Source organism: Cryptomeria japonica, chromosome 9 (genome assembly GCF_030272615.1).
Source record: "Cryptomeria japonica chromosome 9, Sugi_1.0, whole genome shotgun sequence".
In the NCBI taxonomy this organism is placed as follows: Eukaryota; Viridiplantae; Streptophyta; class Pinopsida; order Cupressales; family Cupressaceae; genus Cryptomeria; species Cryptomeria japonica.
In genome coordinates, this window is record NC_081413.1 from 502,555,903 (window position 1) to 502,573,926 (window position 18,024).

The following is an 18,024-nucleotide window of genomic DNA, read 5'->3' on the forward strand; positions in this document are numbered from 1 at the left end:
AGATATGCTACAATATCTGAAAGAACAGTCCACATCACTATAACCCTAATAGCTTGCAAATCTGCTAATCTAATTGAAAACTAGCACTTCGAAGAAGAACGTCCAAATGGAGCTAGCCACCACTCTTGCATTGGATACATATGCATACAAAAACAATGAGGCAAAAAAGACCATAATATCTCTATTTAGCATTCTCTTCAAATCGCTGTTCACTTAATGCATGCTATACAGTATCAAAAGGTACAAGCAAGACGGACTTCTCAAATACTAAGAAGTTTCAATTGTCATTTGTCCTCTTAAAATTTATATCTAAATTAAATTATCTCATACTTAATAAAGAGAACAAATTACAAGCATGATATTTATAGATTCATTCATTTTCTAATTGTCTTGCCCAAGCGAATACAATATGCACAGTATAGGACTTCAGAAAATAGATAAACATTGTTTCGTTCAACTCATCATCCATCTTAACTATTTAAACCAGATATAAAACTCAAAAATTAACACTGTCAATCATTCAAAACACAATTACAAAACATATAGAATAATAGAAGTATAAGACATGACAATTTTCAAAAGAGATGTAGATGACTATAAGAGTATATATCAGTATTAAAATGCATTATCAAAGCATATGAGTGCAAGGCCACTAGATCTCATTTCCATCTTTCTATATTGTGAAGACTATCCTACCAAGGATGTTAGGAGAGAGAATAGAAAAAATTATTAAAATATTATATTTGTTACAATAAATCATAAAGACTGATCACTACTATCTCTGCAAAAATAAAAAAGCCTATTGATTCATAAGGATCCAAGAGAATGCATCCCACTCTCTCTCTTCATTTCTAAGAGAAGATGAAACATCCCAACTTGTCTCTTCATTGTGAAAGAAGACAAAATCTCCCACTTTATCTATTTGTTTCCTAAGGCAAGAAGACCCTGAACAGGTTGTACCTATTTAAAAATATTAAAAAGACAAACTACATCATTGGAAGCAATTTTGAGTATTGAAGTGACTTGGAGAAAAATTCCATCTGAAGAGTGAAGTGGTAGACTTGGCAGCTAAGAACAGTTAAAAGTTATTATCTCTATTCTTGTTTGTTTTGAGCAATAACAGTTAAGTAGATGAGAAATCACTGCTACCAATAGCTGAAAACACTCTGCAAGTACTTGCAAAACTCGCCAGTACTTGCATGACAATCACGGTAGCAAGTTACTCGCCATATAACTCATCGTCGAGTTTTAAGGAAAACACAAGGTAATTTTTGCACCCAAACCTTCAAAAAGTGCCAGTGCAAATTTTGAAGTTCCAAGGAGTCATTGCCATACGTTGATTTCATCACGTACGCACAAAGCATATTGTCCACACCATACAGCGGATACTTCATCCCATTGATGAGTGTTTTTTGACCACACAAACACAAAATAAAATACCAAGGTATCTTATCCTCTCTTGAGCAAAATCCCATGTATGCTAAGATTGCGAAAGATCATACAAGTGACTCCAAGGTTCTTCTATGTCAGGTCATGACCTGTGGATAAGCTCAATGGTCGTTGTGATATGTTAGTAACACAAACGGACTTACATTTGAATCGTTCTTCTCCTACAATGATGGTTGGAACTTCTTCATCAGATATTACAATCTCGTAATGCTTCTTCTTCGAACGGACACAACTGAAATGAAGTGAAATTAAACGGAAAAGCGTTAGAGAATCTATTCTACTCCTAAAGACGATGATATCAATGGATACTGCTCCAATGGACAAATTCCACATTAACCAAGTTCTGCTTCGCCAAGCTCAACAACTCCACAGGACCAATGCAATCTTTCAAGGGTTATGCAAAGAATTTTCATATCATAATGAACAATGTAAAAAGGCTCAGGCTAACTTTACACTGCTAATAGAAATCATCTAAGTGCAGAAAGTATGAACCATTGAAATTCATCAAACACTGTCACATTATCCATTAACATCACTGTACTTCTAACAATTTGACAAATTGAAGGAACACCATGCAGCAAGTTCAAATAGACAAGAATCCACCATAACTTCAATGTAATCAAGTTTTATTTCTCCAAGTCATATGCAACAATGTCTTCTCCTTCTCCTACTCTACTTCTACTCTAAGGAGCAAGAGCTCTCTACTTCTAATGAGCTATCTATCTAATGAATTATAAATGAGAAGGTAGGGCCTTTTATAGAGATTCTCCAACAAATGAACGACCAAGATTGATTTGAAATCAAGGCCCAAGATTACACCATGCAAACCCTTATTAGGGTTTGACCAAAATGAACCCTTTGTGGCGCCAAGTAGTGGGCCTGTCAATTGATAAGGCATCATGCCCATCAAATATTTAATGGCCCATCACTTCAAATGAGGCACCCACTATGCATTAAATAGCCCAACACTCCATTATGCATTTAATAGCTCATTGCCCAAAATAGGGCGCCCATTATCCCTTTCCTTGGCAGCCAATGCAATGAATCTAATAATGACAGTTGGGAGACATTTGATTGGCTGAAGAAGGTGACGGGGTGCCACCTCAACATGTTGGATCTCATGTGGACTCGGTGACTCATCACGAGGAATATTCCATTTTGCATCATTTTGCGATCAAGGTTCTAACTTTGATTAACTTTTCTGAAATTATCTTTCCTTGATCATTTTCTTCCTTCCACGTACTTGCTTGGGAATTCACCTTCTTAGAATATTTTTCCTTGTCAACAATTCCATCATTCTTGAAGTCTTTCATACTTGAACTATATCTCAAGAACTTTGAATGTCTTCCTTGAACGTCTAGAACTAGAATTCTTCCTTCTTGCTCTTTCCTAACTGGGATCTTGGACTTTCGAAGGAAATTCAAGATAGTTGTAAATTCTTCTCATCTGTACTTGCTTGAATCTTGAGGTCTTCCAGCTGGCATTCTCTAGAACTGGAATTCCTCCTCCATGAACTTCCTAAGATTGGATTTTTTCTTGAACTTGGATGTCATAAACTAGATTTGCTTATCTTGGACCTTCATGCCTCTTGACATCCTGATGAATACTTGATGTTTTTTTTCTGGCATTTTACAGATGGGCGCATTTGGAGCTTGGAGAAGGGATTTCTCCATGGTCAAATTTTTGAGTTTTCATTTCTGAGGAATCCTTGAGTGCATATCAATCCTGGAGGAGAATTTGTCAACACTTAGCAAAATTTATTATTTCTTCCCTTCTTGGAGGTAGGCGCATTTGGAGCCTAGCGAAGGAATTTTCCTTGGTGAAATTTCATTCTTCCTTGCCATCATGAAGTTGGGCACATTTGGGAGGACCTAAAGGATTTTCCATACCTTAGTAAAAATTTCAAATTTCCATGACCTGAGGAATGCATGGACGTGTTCTAGACTTGAAGGAGGAATTCTCTGATTCTTAACCATTTTTTAACTTTCCAAGAATTTTGTCCTACTTGGGAGTCCGGAGGATGAAATTTCCAACACAGCCAATTTTACACAATTTCCAAGAATTATGTCCTAAAGAAAGGAATTTTGGTCATGAGGAAAAAATTCTCCTCTTGGATTTTGTGCCCCAAGAGCCTGCCTGGGCGCATTTTGGAGGTGAAGGAGGAATTTCCTCCTATAGGGAAAATCCTCCTTGCCATGGGATTTGCGCCCAAGAAGGAGGAATTTCAAGTTTTGGAAAATACCGCCACTTCATGAGGATTGCGTCCACTCTTCTGGATCCTGTGCATTTTGAGTGAGGTGAAGGATTTTTTAAACTTTGGGAAATTCCTCTTGTTCTTGGGAACTACACCCAAGAATAGATTTTCCATGCCTTATCATTTCGAGAAGGATTTCCAAACAGCCAAAATTTTGATCACCTACCTGCTCTTCAACTTTTCCGGATTTAGAATTGGATATTCAGGAAAATTCTGTCATCAATGCTTCGCTAGTTGTTAGAGCTAAACTCTCCAAAATTAGACTTACTAAAAATAGTACGTTCTTCCAAACACCAAATTAGGGCAAACCGGGACACAATGACACTAAAAATAGACATTGATAAAAATAGTTTGTTTAAATGCAAAATTAGGACAATTCGGGCTGCAGTGAAACTTACTAAAAATAGTAAGTTCTTAGAATTCGTTCAAATTCCACTGGTAGCTTCCTTGAAGAGTTTACTTTTCAATGTTTTACTCAGATTTCACAAAGCTACAGGCTACTAACCTCATTTCTACGTCTAAAGGATAAAAAACCTAAAATAGACAATACATGCTTCCAACTTAGCCAAATTTCTCCAAAACACTTGTAGACTTAGCCAAAATTTGGCTATTTCTCTTTCATTCTTCATACCAATTCTCAGGTTTATCCTGACACTTAGCTAAATATCCATCATTTCATTCCTCTGCACATGCATTCTTTATTCAATCACTACAATCTCTTCCTTGGATGATGATATCATCCACTCAACGATGTCCACCTCTCAACATCCAAAGTCTTGCTCCCTACAATGTACCTAAAAAAGACAAGGAAATGTTGTGAAATACAAGTATCAATCAAGTTCATAGTTAGCAAAATGCAAAGTTCGAAGGATAAAGTTGTTAGACTTGTGTGAATATTGTCATTGTTGTCATTGATGTCAAACTTGGCTATCCAGTTAGGACCAGATGGCGTATGTTGTTGAAGCAGTTTTGGTATTGTTGGTCGAGCATCAATGTGATATGAAGTAGTAAGGCATAGCTGATCTACTAGAGTTATTTCTGGAAGATCCTCATCTCAAGAATCTTGAGTTGTGCTTATCTTGGTTAGTACCCTATTTCGGTATCAGCTGTGTGAGCTCCGATATCAGTCATAGCAATTATATCAACTGTATCTGTTGTATCCATCACAACTCGTGTTTTGGCATTTCTGGTATCTGCATTTTGGAGTTAGGAGTTGGAGTTTTGTGATTATGGGTTCAAGTCTATGGGTCTGGTAGACCCCTGTTCTGTTTCGGTAATTAAGGTGTATGCATCAGTAAATGAAATAAGTGAAGGAAGCGTGTAGAAGATCATGTGGAGGCTGAATTTGTTATCATGTTTTCGGTTAAGGATTTATTGGATAACGTGTTGATCCAAGCAACATATTATTGTGTAAATCATTTGTGCTTAGCCAACATATTATCTCGAAGTATGAGCTTACTGATATATATACATATAGAAGGTATGTAGGAAAATGAACAGAAAAGAAAGTGTGAAGAGCATGATAAAGAAAGCAGAGTGTGTATAGTGGAGTAAGAAGTGTACAAATGACAGAGTTGTGGACAACAAAGCAGTTGCAGTAAGAAAAGCAATTGTATGAGTGAAGGACTATATAGTCAGAATGCAGACAATGTTGTAGTAATCCTTTAATGGATGTGCTACAAGTGATTGGTTCAGCAAAGAAGTGCAGTAATCCCTTACCAGATTTGTTGTTGGTGTTTGTGGACAATGCAACAATAATCCTTTACCAGATTTGTTGTTGTAATGTCCCCTTCTCAATGATGTGCTTTCAGTGGTTCATTGGCCTATCTCAGGAACCCATAGGCTATGTGGAATGAAGAATTAGGGTTTCAAACGTTGGTACAACATGAACTTACTATTTTTAGTAAGTTAGGGTTGACTGTTTGGATGATGCTATCTTACTGAGTTTTCCATGTTCTGTCACTGGGTGCGAGGATTATGTTTTTCAGAGCTATATTGCTTGACTTACTATGTTTAGTAAGTATCAGTTCACGTGGTTCTATTTATAGCAAGGCAATTCAGAGATTCAGTTCAGTCCAGTGGATGGTTCGACACTTCAGTCCTCAATTCATTTGGGTTTTGAGTAGTATTTGGCTTGCAGGATGATTTATTAAATATTAACACTGCATTCTACGGTTAATATTTAATTATATTTTTTTGGATGAATTTGGGAAATAGAAGTTTATTTTATTCAAGTGATTTTATCAATTTTTCCTAAGTCAATGGCATAAGGGAAATCGAACTTATTCCATGTGCATCACTCTATGTTTTGTTTGCAAGTTGTTGTCCTAGGCAAAGTTCGAACTTGCCTAAGGGAAGTAGACACCATCCTTGAGGGGACTTATTTAATATTTTTCAAATGTGTTTGGGCGCCTTTGGGGTGTAATGAAGTGGCATGTAATTTGGGTGTATTTGAGCACATTTGCATTTGAATTTAGGGAGCAAAAAAAGTTACAATTAAGAGCCTTGGGCTTTGATTTGGATCATCTAAAGAATTTGCATTGTTATGCTGCCGAAATGGAGAGCAAAACTGAGCTTCGGAGTTGAGGCTTCCTAGCTAACACAGTTTCGTACTTGCAATATAGTACCTAGCTGGTGGGTGTGATTGAGAGTGGATTTTGGTGTGAGGATTTTCAGTTTTAGAGTTTTGGGGAGTTTTCTATGTTGCTGGTTTGGAGTGGCTGAAGCGGATTTCTGTTCATAAATCTCTGCCTGAGTGTCTGTTTCTTTTGCGTAGAGGCTCGTTGGAAGCGTATTGGAGAGGCGATTTTCATTTGCAAGCCTAAAATCACACAGTTCATGAAAAATTGCCGATTTTCATGAAACAAGAGGGAAATAGGTCGAATAGAGGTCACACATTTTATCCTCTAAGGTGTTGAGTTAAAAGAAAATAAAAATTTTACAGGGGTGTTTTAAAATCCAAGGGGTCTATACTTACATTTTACCTAGCAAAGCCGATAAAAGGCATTTACTTGGCAAATTACACTCAAACGCAGGTGTTAAGGTATTGTGGGGGGGAGAGGGGGCAATAAAATAAAGTTTGAATGCTTTGTAAAACGAGGCCCTTGTAATAGCCGAAAATTCCCCTTCAAATGCCCAAGGTAATGAGCATTAAAAAGATGAATATGAAGTTCGCATTTTTTTTCTTTTAGTCAAGCTTGCAATTTGGCTTGCAAAGCCGAAATTTCCCCCAAACGCCTAAGTTCAGCCTAAAAGTGAAAAGGCAAAAGGAAAAGTAGGGAGGTGAGAATTAAAAATGAGATACTTATTTTTAAGTCACAATACTTGCATTTCTATCTACAGAGCTGAATTTCTCCCCTTACCAGCTAAAAAGCACTTAATTGGAATAACGAGGGATTCAAATTAATTTAAAAGTGAATATTTTTATGTTTCTCTCTTATTTGAAAAGAAGCCCGACATTGCCTAATTTCTTTTTAAATATTTGTTAAATTAAATTACTTAATTTTTCAAAATAATTAATTCGGGGTGGAAATTGATTGTTTGTAGATTGATGACGTCGAGAAGATAGGATTGCAATCGGCACCGAGAGGCGAAAATGCAAAGCGCAAGATCAAAACGACAATCCCAAGCGCTGCCAGTGTACAACGCACCGCGGAGCATAAAGCAAAGCATGGGGAAGCGAGCCACCACCTGAACGAGCAAGACCAAAGACAAAGAACACACAATGCTACAGGGGTATGCATTCTGAAAGATACACAGCTGGAATTAATTCCAAAAAATCAGTTTAAAAAAACTGAAATGCTTTATTGTAAAAGGACTGCCTGTGGGTCCCATCTAATGTATTTAAAATGAAGGGACACAAGTCAATTATTTCCAACTACCAGATTGACCAAATTGATGTCAAATAGTGGTTAGTAGTTGAGAAAGTGGTTGGGAGGACAGATGAGAGTAACTGGGCATGGGTTAAAGATGCCAAGTTCTAAAAGGAAGATAGGGACTATTGGATGCAGTTAATCCTAACCCTTGATTCAAAATTGTAAAATCTATAAAAGGCAGGATACCTATCATTGTAAAGGGTTAGAACATGTTAGATCTTTAGACTCTTAGAAGTTAGATTCTAGTTAGATTTTTAGGAGTTAGAATAGCTAGATGCAGTTTGTAGATTAGGAGTAGCATAGAACTGCTGCAGAAATTGTTGTAATGGCAACCGAAGAAAATAGATGAACATTGAAATATGGTGTTTGTTGTCTTTGTTTTCTTCTGTTTGCATGGTTTCCCTTCAGTTGGTTAATTAAAGTTCAATGGTTTTAATGGCAAAATGTGGAGGGTATTTGATGCATTTCAAGTTCATACCATTGGGGACTTGCTGATTGTAGGTCACCGTGCATGGTTAATCTGAACCTTACCCGTTCTTAGTTCAATCGTATGTATTTATTTTAGGCTGCACTAGAATTGGGTGCCTAGATGAGTATCTTTGGTCTGAGAATCCTTCATCCCCTTGGAGATTGCACTGTTCTTGTCGAGTTGTGAGGGTGTCTCTAGCGAAACAAGAATTGGTTTATGGAAATCTGTCTACCAACATCACTAGTTATTCCTATCATTGCACTTAGGATCTCTAAACCCTTCCCTTTTGATTTTATTTCGCAGTCTGAGAATCGCAGCATCGCTAGATGTAGATCAGCTTGTTGCAAACGTAAGGCCCCTTGTGTTTCTAGCAAAACACATCAAACCAGAGTTTTCCTGCAGTCATGAACTGACATTTGGAACCTTGAGGTTGTCCCCTTTGATCAGCTAAAACAGCATTAGGGATTCCTTACGCAAGAGAGGATAGGATACTCAGCAACATTCTATTCTGCATTGACCAGAGAGAGTTGGTTATCTGACTTTAGCCACATCAACAATTTGGAAATGTTCTTCAAGGTTCTGGAAGGGCATTCAACACAAACGAATTCGCCTCCCCATTTTGGTCCTTATGTTAGAAGAAAAAGCCCGAATATGTTTTCTTTGCTTTGGTGTTTTACCGGCACATTTAAGGGCAAAATTAAGATGATTTGATTTTCAACGTCCAAACTTTACCTTCTTTCTTTTAAACTTAGCTTTGATTCTTATGCACTTTGCTCATTTTCGGTAGCTTTGTCGGTATTGCACGACGTGATATTAAAACCATTCGTAAAGAAGGTCCGAACTTGGTTATTTTTTATTTTTTAACACTGTTACCCCATTTTTGGCATGCCTAATATTTGAACTTCAAATCAATCTCAATGTTGAATGAAGATCCAATAAGTGTTTATGCATAAACAGTGAGCATGTGACTCAAGGTCATTGCCAGTCAGAATATGTAAAATGCATGTGTTTTGAAAATTACCAAGAATTGAGGGAAATCATTTGATAGGAAGGTTCTAAGCATCATTTTGTATCATGTAGCTAACTTTCGCCTGAACCCAGTTCATATTTTACCATTTATTAAACTTTCAAATTTTGGTGTCCCCCGCCCAAAAATGATTAAAATCTCTCATTTTAGGTTTCATCATGAGCAGTAAATAATGTTGTTGACCCGTTTCCCTATCATCAATGTGTGTTTCAAATTTCAGAACCTAACTCCCTACCGTTTGGAAGATATGGTCGTCTTTCCTAAGTTTGGGCATTAAATTTAAATTATTTCTCAAAAGATATTTTAATATTTGTGGTCATTTGAGAGGTATAAGTTGTCTAAAAACATCATTTTCATTTCTCCTTTATTTGCCTCCATGGTCGATGGTTTTTGAGGTTGAGGTCATTGTGTTTATAAGAAATGGTTAAAGATGCTCCGTTTTCGAGCATTTTTAACCCATTTTCATAACCTCAAGAGGACAAAAAAAAAGGGGTTAAGAATGCTCCAAAACGGAGCATCTCTAACCTTATTTCTTAACCTTGTGTGGGCCCACTTTGTCAAGAAGGTTAAAAATGCTCCATTCTGGAGCATTCTTAACCTTTCCATAAGAGTTTTTGTGTGTCCAAATAAAATGCAATCTTACGGGTTTTTGTAATCAAAAGAAAAACAAAATGAATAACAATGGAAACCTGCAACACAAGTTCATCCTCCTTCCATTTCATTCATAACTAAGTCAGGAATTTTTGAACTAGTCATGGACATTCATCGGTGCATTAAAAACAAAGAGTTGTTGCCAGAAGGTGCCATTACAACTGCTCTGAAAAATTAATTTGGTTTGCAGCTCCAACTCCAGTTTGTGGTGTTTTCAAAGGAGGTCGTTGAATTCGTTGAGAGCTCATGGTGTTCTCTCTTTATGCCACCATTGCAATGACATCATCAAATATCCCATATGACTGCAGGGCCGATTAATAAAGACTTTTGTTATCAAGAAAACGTTTCACTTGAAGCCTCTCAAGTTTCTTTGTGCATAAATGATGACTGAAATTGTGGTGCAAGCAGTGAGCACTTAAACGAGACTAGTTGCAAGCTGCTCTTAAGACATACATGCCAAATCGTGGAAGCACAACAACATAGTTGCAACTGCTTTCAAGATATTCATGCCACGAACTGCTGTGATAGACATTCATGCCAAACAGTGGAAACTAAATCACACCGCGAGCTACAGTGGTAGACATTACTCTAACTGTAGAAGCATGAAGAAGTTGCGGGCTGCTCTGGTTGGAACTACTTGATAGAATTTTGTGGTTACAGGAATGCTAATTATAGACTCATAGTTAAAGCTACAGATTCCTTGACAGAGTCTTGTGCTTATATGATCACCAATCGTGGAGAGGGGGTCAAGGAAAGATGTGACTTGTTTGACAAAATGACATGCTAATCTATACATGCTATTTGTTTGACAAAATGCATTAAGATTGGCTGAGGCATTTTCATTCATCCAAATCCAACCCAGTGGAACCTTTCTAAGTTTGTCATTTCCTGAGAAGGCAGTCGAGCACCCATCTTCATAGCTTGATTCGAACCCATAGGCAACAATCGGAGTTTGAGAGCCGAAGCCAGAGCTTTCCTTAACAAAAACTCAGAATTAAGGAGGGTGTCGATAGCTGCTGGAAAATAAATGTGAACTGTTTTGACTAGTTGCAAGCATTCATTAAAATAAGGCTGAGTGAGTGTTATTTTTATTTATCATAATGAAGTACAAGTTTCATAGCCCCGATTATGCACCCATTCTCAAATGTACGCTTCCAGATATTGGGAATACTAAGTTGGGAAATGTGAGTCTTTCTGATTTTTGGAAATCGATGGAAATGAAAGACAAGACTTTGACAGCTCAGAGGTTACTAGACAGTGGATTAGCACATGCAGCAGGGTATTCCACATCAGTCCAATGTCCGAAATTAGTTTTGGAATGCATGAAAACATTTAATCCGGATACAAAAGAGATTAGGACAGCAGAAGATAATGTGGTCACTAAACTTGATCCAGTCTCTATTGCCATAATTTTCAGATTGCCTTTCAGAGACCAATTCACAGAGGTAGACAAGGAATATGCGGATAATTATTTTATTAATAATGAAGCCCAATGTTTGAATAATATAGCCAAAAAATGGTTAGCAAAACCAAGGAAAGGAAAAACACAACTTCCTAAAATAATTCACGGGTCTCTGCTGATGGAGGATATCGCTAATATGGTTATTTTCTTGAACCGGGTCACAGGAAATGAGGACTCGAATGACTTGGAAGGGTGGATGTTCTTGTTTATCAATATCATCTATGAGGGCATACAATTTATTAATTGGGCTGAGATTATTAGCAATAATCTTTGTGATCAACTACTCAAACTGAAGATTATAATTTCTATATGACATCATACCTCTTTTATGCCATTGCTGGGATGAAGAAATGGCCAGGATTGAATGCTGAAGGCATTTGTGATGATGCAACTCAGATTTACAATTATCATCCACAACTGCAGTTGGAGGAAAGCAATCATCACTTCATGCGGGTTAATGATGCTTTCACTATGTTGACAATAAGAGAACTACAGGGTAATATTGGACTCAGAATATCCTTAGAAGCAGCAACATTGATTCAGAAATATGGTAGTTACTTTATACAGTTTCCGAAGTTCACATACATTCGGATAGGAGGTTATGATGGCTGCCCTCTCATGTTGCCGAGGTTTGTCGAAGATAAGTTGATCCTCATTGAGGTATGCAGGCAGATTGCACAAGTCAACAAAATTTGTCGGAATAAAAGGAAAAGTATTATTTCTTTTCCCATTGGACTTGGTTATTATAGCTGTGAGAACTATTCAGATGCTCAAAGTATCGAAAGGTCTATAGCAAAGATTCACCTGTATCCTTATGAAATGAGGTTTCCCTTTGATAGCAAAGGATATGCTACAGGAGAGTTAGAGCTTGGTGCCGAATTTGAACACTTCCCTGATATAGAAGATTTTTGGCAAGATTGTGAAGATGATTTTGAAGTGTGGAAAAGGGACTGGATGAGATTTTCTATCAAACAGATAATTGACTATAGAATTGAAATAAATGTGAATGGCATTGAGGATGATGAATCTGATTTGATTGATGGTTTTTACTTTGAGAGGATTCAACTTCTTCCACTTCCACCCATCAATTGGTCAATTTCAGAAATAAGAAGTATTCAAGAAAGATCAGCTTATGTGGTTCGAAGGACGCTTGAATGGGTTAAAGGTAAGAAGATTGAGGCTACGGCAACTAGACCTTCATATAAAGCTAATTCCTCAAAAGATAGAAGTGGAGCACAAGGAAGTTCTTCCATTCCAGCTAATTCGCAAAGATCAAACCCAGTGATGAGTCTACACCAAAATATTTCCAAAGGCGGTGATGATGGAGAAGATCCCGAAAAAGGGAAGGATCTTCCAAAGGCATGTGAAGTTAGCTCTATCATTAAGAAAAAGAGATCAAAGACAAAAGGAAAAATAGTGAATCTTGCCCAGGAGCTTGAAGATGAGTTAGAAAGTATTTCACCTCAACATCCTCCCAATGTTGATAGTCAGCAAATTCCTTTGTCTCACTGTCTATCATTATTTCATCACCCCAACATGATGATTTTGCCATCCATGAGGAAGCTGAGATGAATGATGCTCATACTGAAGTTCAATCTCCACTCTTCCCAAATAATTTAACATCTTTAACCTCTGCATATGTGAACAATCAAGAATCATTGCTATCATCTTCATCATTCTAGTTACAACAGAGTTTACAGAATAAGAAGAGAACTGTTGAGCTGATAGCTCCCAGTTTTGATGCAGTTGCAAATGTACTTCACATGACAACCAAACCCAAGAAAACCAAAGTTGCATCCAGATTGGGAATTAATCCATCATCATGAAATTTATGTGTTGAGGTAGCCTAGACCATTCTTGAAAAAGGTGTAAGTGAAGCTAATGAGGCAGATTTTAGCATGACGCAGGTGGATTTAGGTCCTACAACACATGAGGGAGCTGTCCATAATTTTCAAATTTCAGCAGCTATTCTTGTTGACAAAGCAAATAAAGATAAGGAAACAAAGGATCAACTAAAGCAACAAATACAGGTTCTTTCATCCTATATCAAATCTATTGTGGATTCTTCAGATACACAATTGGAGTCAGCCTCAACTTCGGCATTGGTCCACACTCCACACTGAAGGAATTATTGAAAAGGTGATGGAAGATATACACAAATGCAAGAAACAGAGTAGGATGTTAGAAGAGTGGATTAATCAAATGAAGTCAAAAACATTAGACTTCATTGAGAAGGCCAAGGACATTCATATGAAGCTGGATGCACAGGAACAAGAAATTTCAACAGAGTTGAAGAATGCCAAAGAACAAGAAATGTCTTGGTAGGATACTTTCAAAGAATTCCAAAGGATAGCAAAAACATATATGAATGTACTCATTTCTGAAAAAGGTCTTCTCTCATAAAGAAGAAAATCAATCCAATACATGGTGCAAGAGTATAAGTTGGAAATTGGAGAATATCAAGCAATGATTGGATGAGTATCAAAAACTCTTGATAACTTGTGAACAAACAAAGATGAAGGTAATAGAAGATACAATGAATATCATTGGTGATGTATCAATAAAAGAGCAATTTCAGCAAATGGACAGCCAAGTGCTCCTAAGCAAGTTTCATGATAGAGTCAATACCAAATTAGCAGATGTATAGGTGTCAGATGCAAATAGAATGAAGAGACTCAGTGTCATTTCAGTTGCCTTAGATGCTTGCGACATGCCTTCATATTACCATGATTTGGTAAACATTCAGGATGGCCAAGCTACTACCAAATTAAAAATGGATAATGTGATCATTCCCAGGTACAAGTTCATGGTAGACGCACTCAAAGCATACAAGTTATTCAAGGCTAAAACACCAATTCAGTAGACACAAATAATCAGCTAGCATGCTCTTCCATGATATCGAAAATCAACACCATGTTTATATCTTTGCATACTCCCCTTGGTCATATTTTACTTGGTTTATTTTTGGTTTCATTGTATAAGTTGTGATTTTCTATCTCATAGAGTCAAGGTTAGTAGGTTGACCTTTCCCAAGCATAAATATGCCAGTTATTAACTCGTTGTAATTTGCGTAGAAATGAGTTAGTTTTTAACTCAGAATCAAAGGTTGTTATGAGGTAGTTATTTTGAGAGGCTATAAATATTAGAAAGATAGATGATAGGACTTTTTGGACTTTGTGAGTTTGAGACAGCTAAAAATTTTGAATTGTATAATTTCATCATTTTGAATACAAGGCAGATTGGGAGTGTTTCAATGGTTGTTAAGTGTTCATTTGCTCAATGTTATGTAATTATCGTGTGATATTGAAATAATAAGCTTGCAAATTACTTTCCCAGTTTCATAAAGACAATGGTCATATAACGTTATAGATTTCTTTGGTATCTCTGAAATATATAGGCGTTATGCAAACTTAATGTTTTGTTTCACTCTCTTCTCATGCGTAGGCTAGAGTTGATAGTGATAAGGTTAAAAGTCAATGGAATCTGAGTGGCAATCGTATGCTTGTTGTGTAGATTTCCTTAAACTCCATTCATAGTTATTTTCCCTTTTCCTTTTCAAAGTTAATTATACGTAAAAATACAAATACCTGTATCATACGAGGGAGTTGCCCCTCTCAAACGCAAAGGAAGATCATGTTTCAAAGAACGATCTATCCAACTATTGGGAACTTTTGTTATTTCTCCATTGGGCATATAGTAGAATATTTTGAAGTGACAAATCTGTTTACTAAAAAACACTAAGTCGACACTTTCCATTTTTTGGTATTTTGTTCGATAGTTTTGAAGGTGCAAGAAAGACGAATTGATTTCTTTTTTAAAGAAATGTCATGTTCCATCCCTAATATCTCTATATTGTATTCAAATCAATTGTATGTAATGACTCAACCCACCATTTATCCTTTATGCAACCAATAAAATAATAATATTTCATTATGTTTATTATTGGTAAAATGGTTAATCTTTATATGTAATATTCCCCTTAATTTTTTTTAATTTTTCGATAGCAAGATTACAATCACACCAATCACCCGTTAGGGTTAGAATAATGAAATCCAAACAACTGAAGGGAATCCTCCATTTTCTGATCACCGAGAGCCCAAACTAGGACGATGAGAGCATACAGTGATAGGGGATCGTTAGATGCAAATCTGAGATGTTGATTACAATATTGGGCGGCAAGCCAATCCCTTCCGCTTATACAACGGGTAATGAGAAATCCTAAATTAACTTGGCGGTAAACCAGCCAAGGACAATACAAACAACTGGAATGAGCAATCACTGTACCGCTTATGCAGCAGGAGGACTAAAATGAGATTACTATCAACTCCACCGCTTATTTAGCGGGAGGACATTATTACAAACAAAGATAGGCGGCATGGCCAGCCTCTTCCACTTATGCAGTGGGAAATACAGATAAGTTGCAACAAGAATGATTGATTAGTACTACTGAAACAATCTTACAAAATAGAGATTAAAGATTAGAGAAGATGTTTCATCCCTAGCAAAATACTTCCAAGATCACACAACATAAAACACTACTGCTATTCTAATTTTGCAAGCCAGAAACACATTGTCCAACCACTACCGGAAACACCAAAACACTCGTAACTTTCTCAAAACTATCCGGAATTGCATCAAATCAGAAGCAAACAATAGATATAACATAGGCGTCCAACATAGAAACTCAAACGTGCAACACCGGAGACTGGAAAGCTGCTGCACACATCCCAAGGCAGCCAAGAAAGGGTGCGGTACAGCAGAAAGTTCGATCTGCTCCAAAAAAAATCAGAATCCACACCAAAACCACGCCAAGTTGGAAGAATGGTCGACTTCCCACTACGCTTCCAAAAAGCCGATACCCAGAATGATCGGTCGCACAGGCAGGGAGATATGAGCAATTCTTCGCTTCAGCCACACCAAACCAGCAACTCCTGGAAAACACACCACACACTGAAAATACTAAAAATCCGCACTGAAAATGTCACAAGAATACACCACACAGCTAGGTGCTATGTCTCAAGTACGAAACTGGCAATACTAGGGAGCCACACTCTGAAGCTTCAAGTTCAATCGCCAAACCGACAACATAACAATGCAATTTTTCAAGATATCCAAATGGGAGGCCAAGCCCCTGTATTTATAGTTTTTTCCCTCTAAAATCCAAATGTAAATGCTCACAAATTCACCTCTCCAAATTTCATTTCATTTCACTAACATATGGCGTCCAAATGACATTTCACTCCATTTCCCAAGGTGGGCGCCCAAGTTGCATTTTAATCAATAATTAAACAAGTTCGAACTTGCCTAAGTCTTCAACAATAACTTTATGCATTCTCCAAATTTCAACGCCTAACTTAGGGAAATATAACATTGATATTAGATATAAATATGTCTTTTCCTAAGTCGCCCAATATATCATTAATCAATAATAAAATGATTAAATAAAAAAACTTTATGCATTCTCCAAATTTCAACGCCTAACTTAGGGAAATATAACATTGATATTAGATATAAATATGTCTTTTCCTAAGTTGCCCAATACATCATTAATCAGTAATAAAATGATTAAATATTTTTTTTTAAGGGGTAAACGCTTTTAACCTGGAGCTATGAACCGGTGGGATTTGAACTTTGATGGCAAGAACAACAACACAACAACTTAACCATCACAACATGCCACTAATGGCATAAAATAATTAAATATTAAACCTTAGGATAAGGAAATAATATTTATTAAATCACTTATGACTCCAATACTGATTATCAACAAAATCCAAGATGAAGTTGAGCAATGAAGAGCATTGAACTGCTATAGGAACAGGACCCTGTCCAAATTGCTAAAAATAGAATTGCTCAATACTGCCACTTACTAAAAATAGTAAGTCATAGAATGCTCCTCCGAAAAACATGATCTTCGCACCCGGACAAAGTGCTTGGAAAGCTCAGTAAGACATCATCCAAACAGCCAAACCCTAACTTACTAAAAATAGTAAGTTCTCACTTCACCAAAGAATCAAATGCATGTTATGCCACCCTGGAGCTCATGAAAAACCCAGAAGGAAACCATAGACAAAATTGAAGAATTCCCTCCTGGTAAACCCTAAAAAGCTCGAGCAGAACTGCACAAAAGTTGGAAACCCTAATTCTCCTTTCCAAATTGCCTACGAGTCTCCAGAATAGGCCAATGGAACACTAAACTAATCACTACGGAGAACGGGACATTACATTATACAACAAATAAAATGATAATAATTCATTGTCAAATACTGGTGAAATGATTATCTTAATTTCTAACTTAACAAATAGTTAGCAGGTATGTGGCCCAAAGGTTATGACTCATTGATGTGCAGTTGAGGAGAGACACTTCTCCTTGTAGATACATCTCTTCACAACAAAGAGGCACAGTGCATGATAAGTTTAAGAAGGGTCATCAAGGGCTAAGGAGGGCATGGGAAAAAATAAGGAGAATCCGCAGAGGGCCAGAATACACAATTTGCAAGAAGAATAATATTCCAGCCTGTTTGTCACAGTAAATAATATTCCAGCCTGTTTGTCACGGTAATATCTTCCTGAATTTCTATTAGAAAGTGTACCTGCATATTATCATGTTCTTTTTACAGCCACAACATTATATTCATAAGGAATAAATATTATTAACTCTAGTAACTGGTATTTCAACATAAATAGATTATTCCACTGGATTCACAATTTGACCATATTGTTCATAAAAGAAACAAAATAAATAACACAAAGAACTAAAAAGGAATTTTGAATGATCAAATCATACTGAAATATAAAGCACGTAAATCAGAATTACAGTTATAAATGACGATCTAA

The 18,024-nt window shown here is 36.7% G+C and overlaps 1 protein-coding gene across 5 annotated transcripts in view; it reads right to left on the reverse strand.

The window, feature by feature from the left end:
* The window catches only part of LOC131039328 (MAP3K epsilon protein kinase 1), a 354,450-nt gene that overhangs the window by 188,362 nt on the left and 148,064 nt on the right, over positions 1-18,024 (reverse strand). The gene's annotated exons all lie outside the window — the stretch shown is intronic.